Source organism: Papio anubis, chromosome 1, assembly GCF_008728515.1.
Source record: "Papio anubis isolate 15944 chromosome 1, Panubis1.0, whole genome shotgun sequence".
NCBI lineage: Eukaryota > Metazoa > Chordata > Mammalia > Primates > Cercopithecidae > Papio > Papio anubis.
In genome coordinates this window covers 156,649,770-156,657,822 of record NC_044976.1, presented here as the reverse complement: position 1 = coordinate 156,657,822, position 8,053 = coordinate 156,649,770, and positions in this window count along the sequence as shown.

The window sequence follows — 8,053 nt, the reverse complement described above, 5'->3', positions numbered from 1 at the left end:
AGCTAGCCTAGTCTATGCCAAGTCTTCCTAAGTTTCTCTAGCCACACAATGCTAATCACAATGTCCCGCCTCTCCTCCAGGTCATTCAGGATGAGGCCACACCACTTTCATCAATTTTTTTTTTTTTTTTTTTTTTTTTGAGATGGAGTCTCGCTCTGTTGCCCAGGCTGGAGTGCAATGGCATGATCTCAGCTCTCTGCAAGCTCCACCTCCTGGATTCACGACATTCTCCTGCCTCAGCGTCCCGGGTAGCTGGGACTACAGGCGGCTGCCACCACGCCCGGCTAATTTTTTGTATTTTTTAGTAGAGACGGGGTTTCACCGTGTTAGCCAGGATGGTCTCGATCTCCTGACCTCGTGATCCACCCGCCTCAGCCTCCCAAAGTGCTTGGATTACAGGCGTGAGCCACTGTGCCCGGCCCCCATCACTCTCACTGCCCACTCTCCACTAGGAGAAGGGGCAGGCTCCCTGCAGAAGCCTCCCGCACGTGCCTCTTTGTCCATGCAGCTTCCAAAGAGAACTGTCTGCTTCTTCTGGGGGCTTTGCATGTAACAGCTGACGAATTCTCATTCCTGCTGAGGGCCCCTCTGCTTGGGTCCTCCACCGGCAAGATGCCATCTGCTGAGGCTGGACCCAGAGGCAGAGGGATAGATGAGATTACCTCCAGACAGCCTTGCCATTTACGAGACTCCAAGCTATGTGCAGCCTTGGGCCTGGCTCTGGCTCTAACTTGACCCCATTCTGTCCCCAGGCCCGATGACTCGGACTCCATCCTCCCTCCCCACCACCCCAATCTAAACCAGCCCAAAGGCCAGGCAAGAGGACCCCTGCTCCTTGCCCTTCAAGGAAAAGGAGTCCTCAGAGGCCAGCCCAGCTGTACACACTGCACCCCTGCTTGTGTTCCCTGAAAGCAACTGTCCTTTTGTTAATTCTGCCATTTCCCAAAGTACCAGGAGCATCTCATCTGACAGTCACAGCATCTGTTCTTCTTACTCTCCAGAAGGTTGGGTGGGAGCCGTGCCAGCTTTTCCTCAAGGCTCTCCCAGCCTCACGCTCCTTCCACCTGAGTTGGACACCCTGCTCACCTGGTCCCCTAGGGGCACCTCCAGTTCCCTCTCTGCATCCCTGGCTCCTGGCACCCCTTCCTATGACCACGGTTGGCAGCCTCGATAACCATCTCCCCTCCCGGGGTCAAGCTCACCTGGCCAAGCAGATGGACACCTATCCTGTACCTTAGGAGACTGCAGGGAAAGTGGCTGTTTTCCATTTGAGGCCTGCCCAGGGCCCCTAGCAGGTATAGGAACCACAAGGTGCCAAGGAAGGGAGAAGACTCATGCTTGGTCCTTCCCAGGGCCCCCTCCCTCAGTGCACACACAGTCTTTGGAGCGCTCAATTAATTCCAAAGCAGTGAAGTTCTGGCTGGTCCCCCAGCCCATAAGACCCACTGGGAGTCCGGCCTGGCCCTACCCTAAGTTTTAGCATGGGGATCCTTCGGGCTGGGTAATTCTTAGGTGGTGGGGGTTTTCTTGGGCGCTGCAGGATGCTTAGGAGCGTCCTCACCTCTACCCACTAGACATCAACAACACACCTTCTACCCCACACACACTCCTATTGTGACAACTACAAATGCCTCCAGACCTTGCCAAATGGCTCCCTGGTCGACAACCACTGAGCTAAGGCAAAAAAGAAACCCAACACCTAAGTGTCAGTGACTGGCATCCCCCTGGTTTCTGATTCCTAGGCTGCAGGTGACAGAGGGATGGCTTAAACCAGGGATCAGCAAACATTTTCTGTAGAGAGCCAGATAGTAAATATCTTCAGCTTTGCTGAATGAATATCTTCATACAGCCTCTGTTGCAACTACTCAACTGCAGGTGTGGCATAAAAGCAGCCACAGACAACACATAAATGAATGAGCGTGGCTGTGTTCCAATTAATCTTTATTTATGAACACTGAAATTTGAATTTCATATGATTTTCATGTGTCACGACATCTTCTGATTTTTTCAACCATTTAAAAATGTAAAATGCATTCTTAGCACACTGTATGCCGCTGGCTTACAGGATCTCAGAGGGATCGAAACACCTGGGGCCCTGTTGACCGGCTCCTAGGAGATTAAGAAAGCCAAGGGCAGGGTTTGAAGTTGCGAATGGAGGACTGGTCCTCTAGGACAGGGAGGAGGATCATTCTTTGGCCCAGTAACTCCAGGTACTATTTTCAGTGGGGCAACCCCACTGACCTCAGCAGGACCAGCAACATAACCTGCAGTGTCCAGTGCAAAGTGAGAATACTAGGCCTCTTGTTCAAAAGTTATTGTAAATTCCAAGACAGCGGCAGAAGAGCATTAAACCAAGCATGGGACCCTTCTGAGCACAGACCACACACACCCTGGGGATCCAGAAAGGTGGACCTGGACCTCAGTCTACCTCCCAGGGAGGTCTGCACCCACCTCATAGCCTCTGCCAGCTCGGGCTCATCCTCTGACCCTGGTGGACAGCTTCTCCAATGGGCCCTGCATGATGACACCTGGCTGAGGCGGTGAATAAAGAGTGAAACCTGGCTCATGCTCCCCTCTCCATGCTGTGTGCCCTGGTGCAATTCTGCATCTGCTTGGGATAATTGGTTCTACTTAGGTTGGTACTGCTCCTGCTTCCAGGGCACCCAGGGTGGAGACAGAAGTAGCCAATTGTGCCCCAACATGGACCTGTCTACCTCCATTGTGAACCCCCAGAGAGGAACAGAATGACCCACTCATCCATTCATTTAACAAATATGTATTAGTGGGTGGGGTATAGTGGCTCATACCTATAATCCCAGCACTTTGGGAGGCTGAGATGGGTGGATCGCTTGAGCGCAGGAGTTTGAGACCAGCCTGGGAAACATGGTGAAACCCTGTCTTCACAAAAAACAAATTTCTTTACAAAAAACAAATAATCAGCCAGGTATGGTGGTGCATGCCTGTAGTCCCAGCTACCTGAGAGGTAGGAGGATGGTTTGAACCCAGGAGGCAGAGGTTGTAGTGAGCTGAGATCGAGCCACTGCACTCCAGCCTGGGCAACACAGCCAGACCCTGTCTCAAAAAACCAACAGAAAAAAACCCCAAATATATATCGGGCCTTTGACACTTTGCTCAGGGTACAAAGATATAAGATGCAGTGGTGGAGACACTCCATCTGCATAGAGATTAGTAAGCAGGATGCCTAGGAAAGGATAAGGGCACTACAGAGGGTCACTTACCATCTACAGGAAGAGCCGAGAGTGTGTCTGGAGACAGACTGCTGGCCTACATCTTGAGAGCCAGGGGAATTTAATCAGGTATACATAAGACAGAAGAGTGCTATTACAAGCAAGGAACAGCACAAAGAGCGTGAAATGAGAGAGTCCAGCCCCTTCCAGAAATGGCAAGTGGGTCAATCAGGCTGGAGTAAGTCAGGAGAAGACAAGAGAAGAAGGTAGACTGAGGAAGGATCAAACTACACTATCCCAATGAGCCCTGTGTGGCATGGGAAGGAGCCTGGAATCTTACCTGGAGGCAAGAGATGCTGGAGAATTTTTAGCAGGAGAGTAACTCAATCTGATTTGCATTTTTGGTAGCTCATTCTGACTGCAGATCTGGAAAGTGAATGGGAGGGGTGAGACTGAAAGGCCTCGTGAGGACATAAGAATGCAGGTGAAAACTAGGGAGAGCCAGAGCTAAGACTGGGAGGAAGGCTGGGAAGGCAGAGGATGCATAGGAGAGGCCTTTCAGGAGCAACAGAGTCAGCAGGCCTGAGTGGTTGGCAGGACTTGGGGGTGGGGTTGAGGAGAGATCGGAGCCACAGAAGATGGAAAAGTCTGGAGGGTGCCACTCATGGAGGCAGGTGTCCCCCCCAAAATAATATGTTAAAACCTAAACCCCTAATGTGATACCATTAGGAGGCAGGGCCTTTAGCAGGTAATTAGGTTGTGAGGGTGGAGCTCCTGTGAATGGGATCAGTGCCCTTATAAGAAGACACAAGAGAGCTTGCTCTGTTGCTCTCTGCCATGTGATGATCCAATGAGAAGACGGCCATCTGCACACCAGGAAGGGAGCCCTCACCAGACACTGTCTGCTGATGCCTTGATCCTGGACTTTTCGGCCTCCAGAACTGTGAGCAATACAATTCCATTGTTTCAGCCACCCAGTCTATGGTATTCTGTTAGCAGCCCAAGTTACTAAGACAGCAAGGAACCCAGGAGGAGCAGATAGAGAGGGTGAAAGTGTGTATCAATCAGGGTTTATGATTGGGCTTATGAAGTTTATTTCAAGAATTTGACTTACAATTTGGGGTCTGGCAAGTCAGTTTTCTGTAGGGCAAGCCAGCAGCCTGGAAACTCTCAGGCATGAACTGATGCTGCTGGCTTGGGGCAGAACTGCTTATGTCTCAGGGAAACCTCTGTGCTCCTTAGGCCTTTCAACTGATTGGATGAAGACTACCCCCATTATTGAGAATAATCTTACTTAAAGCCAACTGACTGAAGATGTTAACCATGTCTACTAAATGCCTTCACAGCGACACCTAGATTCATGTTTGATTAAATGACCATGTACTATATATAGACTTGCCACGTTGACCCATAAAACTGACCATCACAGGTGGGAGTTCGAATATCCTGTGGTGACATGAGAGGCCCATGGGCATCCAAGTGAAGACCTGTGGCTGGCCAGCACAGGTCTGAGCTCCATGTCGAAGGACCCCTCCAGGTCTCTGTCACCTCATCTACCACCTGCTGCAATGCCTGACTCGTCAGGCTTCCCACTTCCAGGTAGGTGTCTGCTCTGTGCACTCCACCTCCCTGCCACCCCACAGTAGACTCTTCAAAGCACAAGTCTCAGCCTTGCAGGTGTTGCTTACATCCTCAGATCCTTCCAACAGTTCCCCATTGAGCTTAATAAAGGCCCCAAGGGCTTATAATGCTCATCATGGACTGGCCCCAGCCTACCACTCCAGCCTCAGCCCTTCCTTGCACCCTCAACACCAGGCATGCTGACCAACTCCCTTTCAAATCTGCCACGCTGTCGTCACCTTTGCACAAGCTGTTGCTTCTTCCTGGCACCATCTCTTCCCTGTCTCCTCCAGCTCGTACCACAAACACCTGGTCTACCTGATAAACTCAGAGTCTTCCTTCAAGACACAGTTAAAATGTTTTCTCACTCCCAAGCCTCCCTAGGCCAAGGCTGATGCCCCTCCATGATACTTCGTGCCAACTTGGGTTAGAGTATTCACAGGATTGGATTCTGATTATTTGTACACATCAGTCCCACCATTAAACTGTGAGCTCCTCACGAGTACTCACTGTGCCTTATTCTCCTCTGTATCCCCAGCACTTGGTGCAATATCTGATACAAGGTATCAGGATGGATGAATACAATATTTTCTAACAATTTCTGGTTATCATTTATTGAGCACATCTTTTGTGTCAAACACTGTGCTAGAAGCTTTCGGTCCTGAATCAGTCTAGGTTCTCAGTTGCAGGCAGCATAAATAGACTTTGGCCATTGTAAACAGAAATGGAATTCACCAGAAATCTATCAAGTCAATCATAGAATCAATGGAAAGACTAAAGAAGTCGACTGAGAAATTGGCAGGAGCCAACACAGACCAACCAGCAGAGACAGGCTGAGGTCACAACTGGGCAACGTCCAGCCAGGACGCCACTGCTGGCATCACCCACACTGGACACTCCCTCCACTGATGCCAGAACCTTGAAATGCCCGCTCCCTCCTCCACTACTGTCCAACATGTATGTGTACCCCGCCATGGCTGATCCACACAGCCTTTTGAAGCAGAGCCTCTCCTCTACTTTACAGACGATGAAATTGAGTCTTAGAAGCCTATGGTCACACAGCCAATCAATAAGGTGGATGGAATTGGAATCAAGATCTGTCTGACTCCAAGGCCTTCCAACCGCTCTGCACTGTCTCCTTCCTGGGGGCACCATTGACATTGCTCTTCATGGAGGAGCCCCTTGTGTAACGCTATACAGCAGCCCCGAGATTCCACACTGACGTGGGCTGATTGAAACTACTTCCAAGAGGTTGTACATCAGACACCCAGAGATCCTGGAAAATAGGGGTCTGGACTAAGGCTCAGGGAGGCCTGCAGAATCTAGTAAAGGACTCCAGTGTCCCCGCCTACCCTTTCCACCTCCCATGTTCCATGGCTCCCTATTAGCCACCCTGGGCAGGCTTAGTAAAGGACAGACAGAGCCAAAGGTTATCTGCTCTTCAGCCCAGCCCACTTCCAGGGTCACAGGTGCCCCCAAGACTGTTCTCTCATATCCTCTGGATGGCATGGCTCTTACCAGGTCCAAAAGATGCCCCCACCAGGAACATCCTCCTTAAACCCAGATGACCTGGGGGAGTCAAGGACAGAGCTCCAGGCAAGGAACCCACAGACCCAGTCCTAGCCCAGCTCCACTCCCACTGCTCTGTGCCCTTGGCCCAATCATTTCACCCTTCTGGCTTTGGTTTCTTTGTGACTCAGTCCCTCTCTACTGCCCTGCCCTCCTGCCCTCCCACCTTCCACACTAGCCAAATTGTTTCATAAAAAAAAGAACTCAAGGTTCTTTGAGCTCTTTGGAGAGACCACATAAATGCAGGGCATTATTAGCATCATTACTATTAAATATTAATAATGACATTAGCATCATCTATTATAAGCCTGAAAAAGGAACTGCAAGAGCTCCGGGTTGAAATGGCAAAGAGAATAATTAGGCCCCTCCGGGCCACAGACCCCTCCGGGCCCGCATGTGAAATTAGGAAGGCAAATGCAGACAGGGCATTGAGATCTTCCTTCCAGCACTGCTGCTAGGTCAACTGGGCTCCTCCAGGCATTACACAAATCATGCTCTTCCCAGGCCCCACTTCTTGGCTCCTGCCACACCACATGCCCCTATGCCAGAAACGTATTCCCCACCTCCTCTCTGTCCATCCAGGCTCAATTCAAGATGCACCCACCCACCCCCACTGAAACCTTCACCCACATCCTACCTCCCTCTCTCCTCATCCTCTGAATGTTTACTATAGCTATTCTCTTTCATTCATTCACCCAGTCAACAAATATCTATTGAGTCTCCATTATGCACCAGGCACAGTGCTAAGCAGGAGGGTGGGGGACTGGGAGAATACGGAGTGATGAGATAATCCCGACTTTCTGAATTGCATAGCTGAGGGAATGACCATCAGTATTTGATATGGCACCTTGTAATTCAAAGTGCTTTTAAAAACCATTATGTTTAATTCACATATCCTCACTACGATCCTAGATAGGAGTAGGGTCATTCCTATTTTACTGATGAAGAAATGGATTCTCTGGGCAATTAAGTGTCATTCTGTTACCTGCCCAGTGTCATCCAGGTAGGAGTGACAGAGCTGGGACACAGTCCAGTTCTCTTGACTACAAATTCAGAGCCACCCCAACTACTTGCAGCCCTTCCTGTTCTGCCTCATATCCTTGTTTTACAGGAGGGGGAGGCTAAATCCCACAAGGGAGATCCTGGCATTTTCCGAGCACCTGCTGTGCTAGATACTTCACGTGTAATTCAGCACTCACATCAGCTCAGTGAGGTGTGTGTCTTCATCCCCACATTCTGGGTGAAGAGGTATGCGGCTCGCCCATGGCCTCACAGCTCCTCGGTAGCAGGACTGGTGTCAAACGGGTCTGTCTGCAGAGCTTTGCCTCACGGCCATATCAGTCTTCCCCAGAGCTGTGGATGGACGGTCCTCTTACCACTGTCACACTGCTTCCAAAAAGGTCACCGGCACTTTGAAGACTGCATCCCCTGGCCCTTGGATCCCTACATTCCAGGCAGAGGAGCTGCTCCATAAATACATGGCCTCCCGGGAAAAGGGTCTGGGCAAAGATGCTGGTGGCTGGTCAGGAGAGGAGAGGTGAGGCGGGGACTGGTGAGGAAAGAGACAGCAAAGCTGCAGCATCCTGGGGCCATGGCAGGGTCTCATCTCCTTCCCACTTGTCCCCAGGAACAGGGCCTAAAAGTCCTTTCTTGATCGGTTAGAGAGACCCACTGGA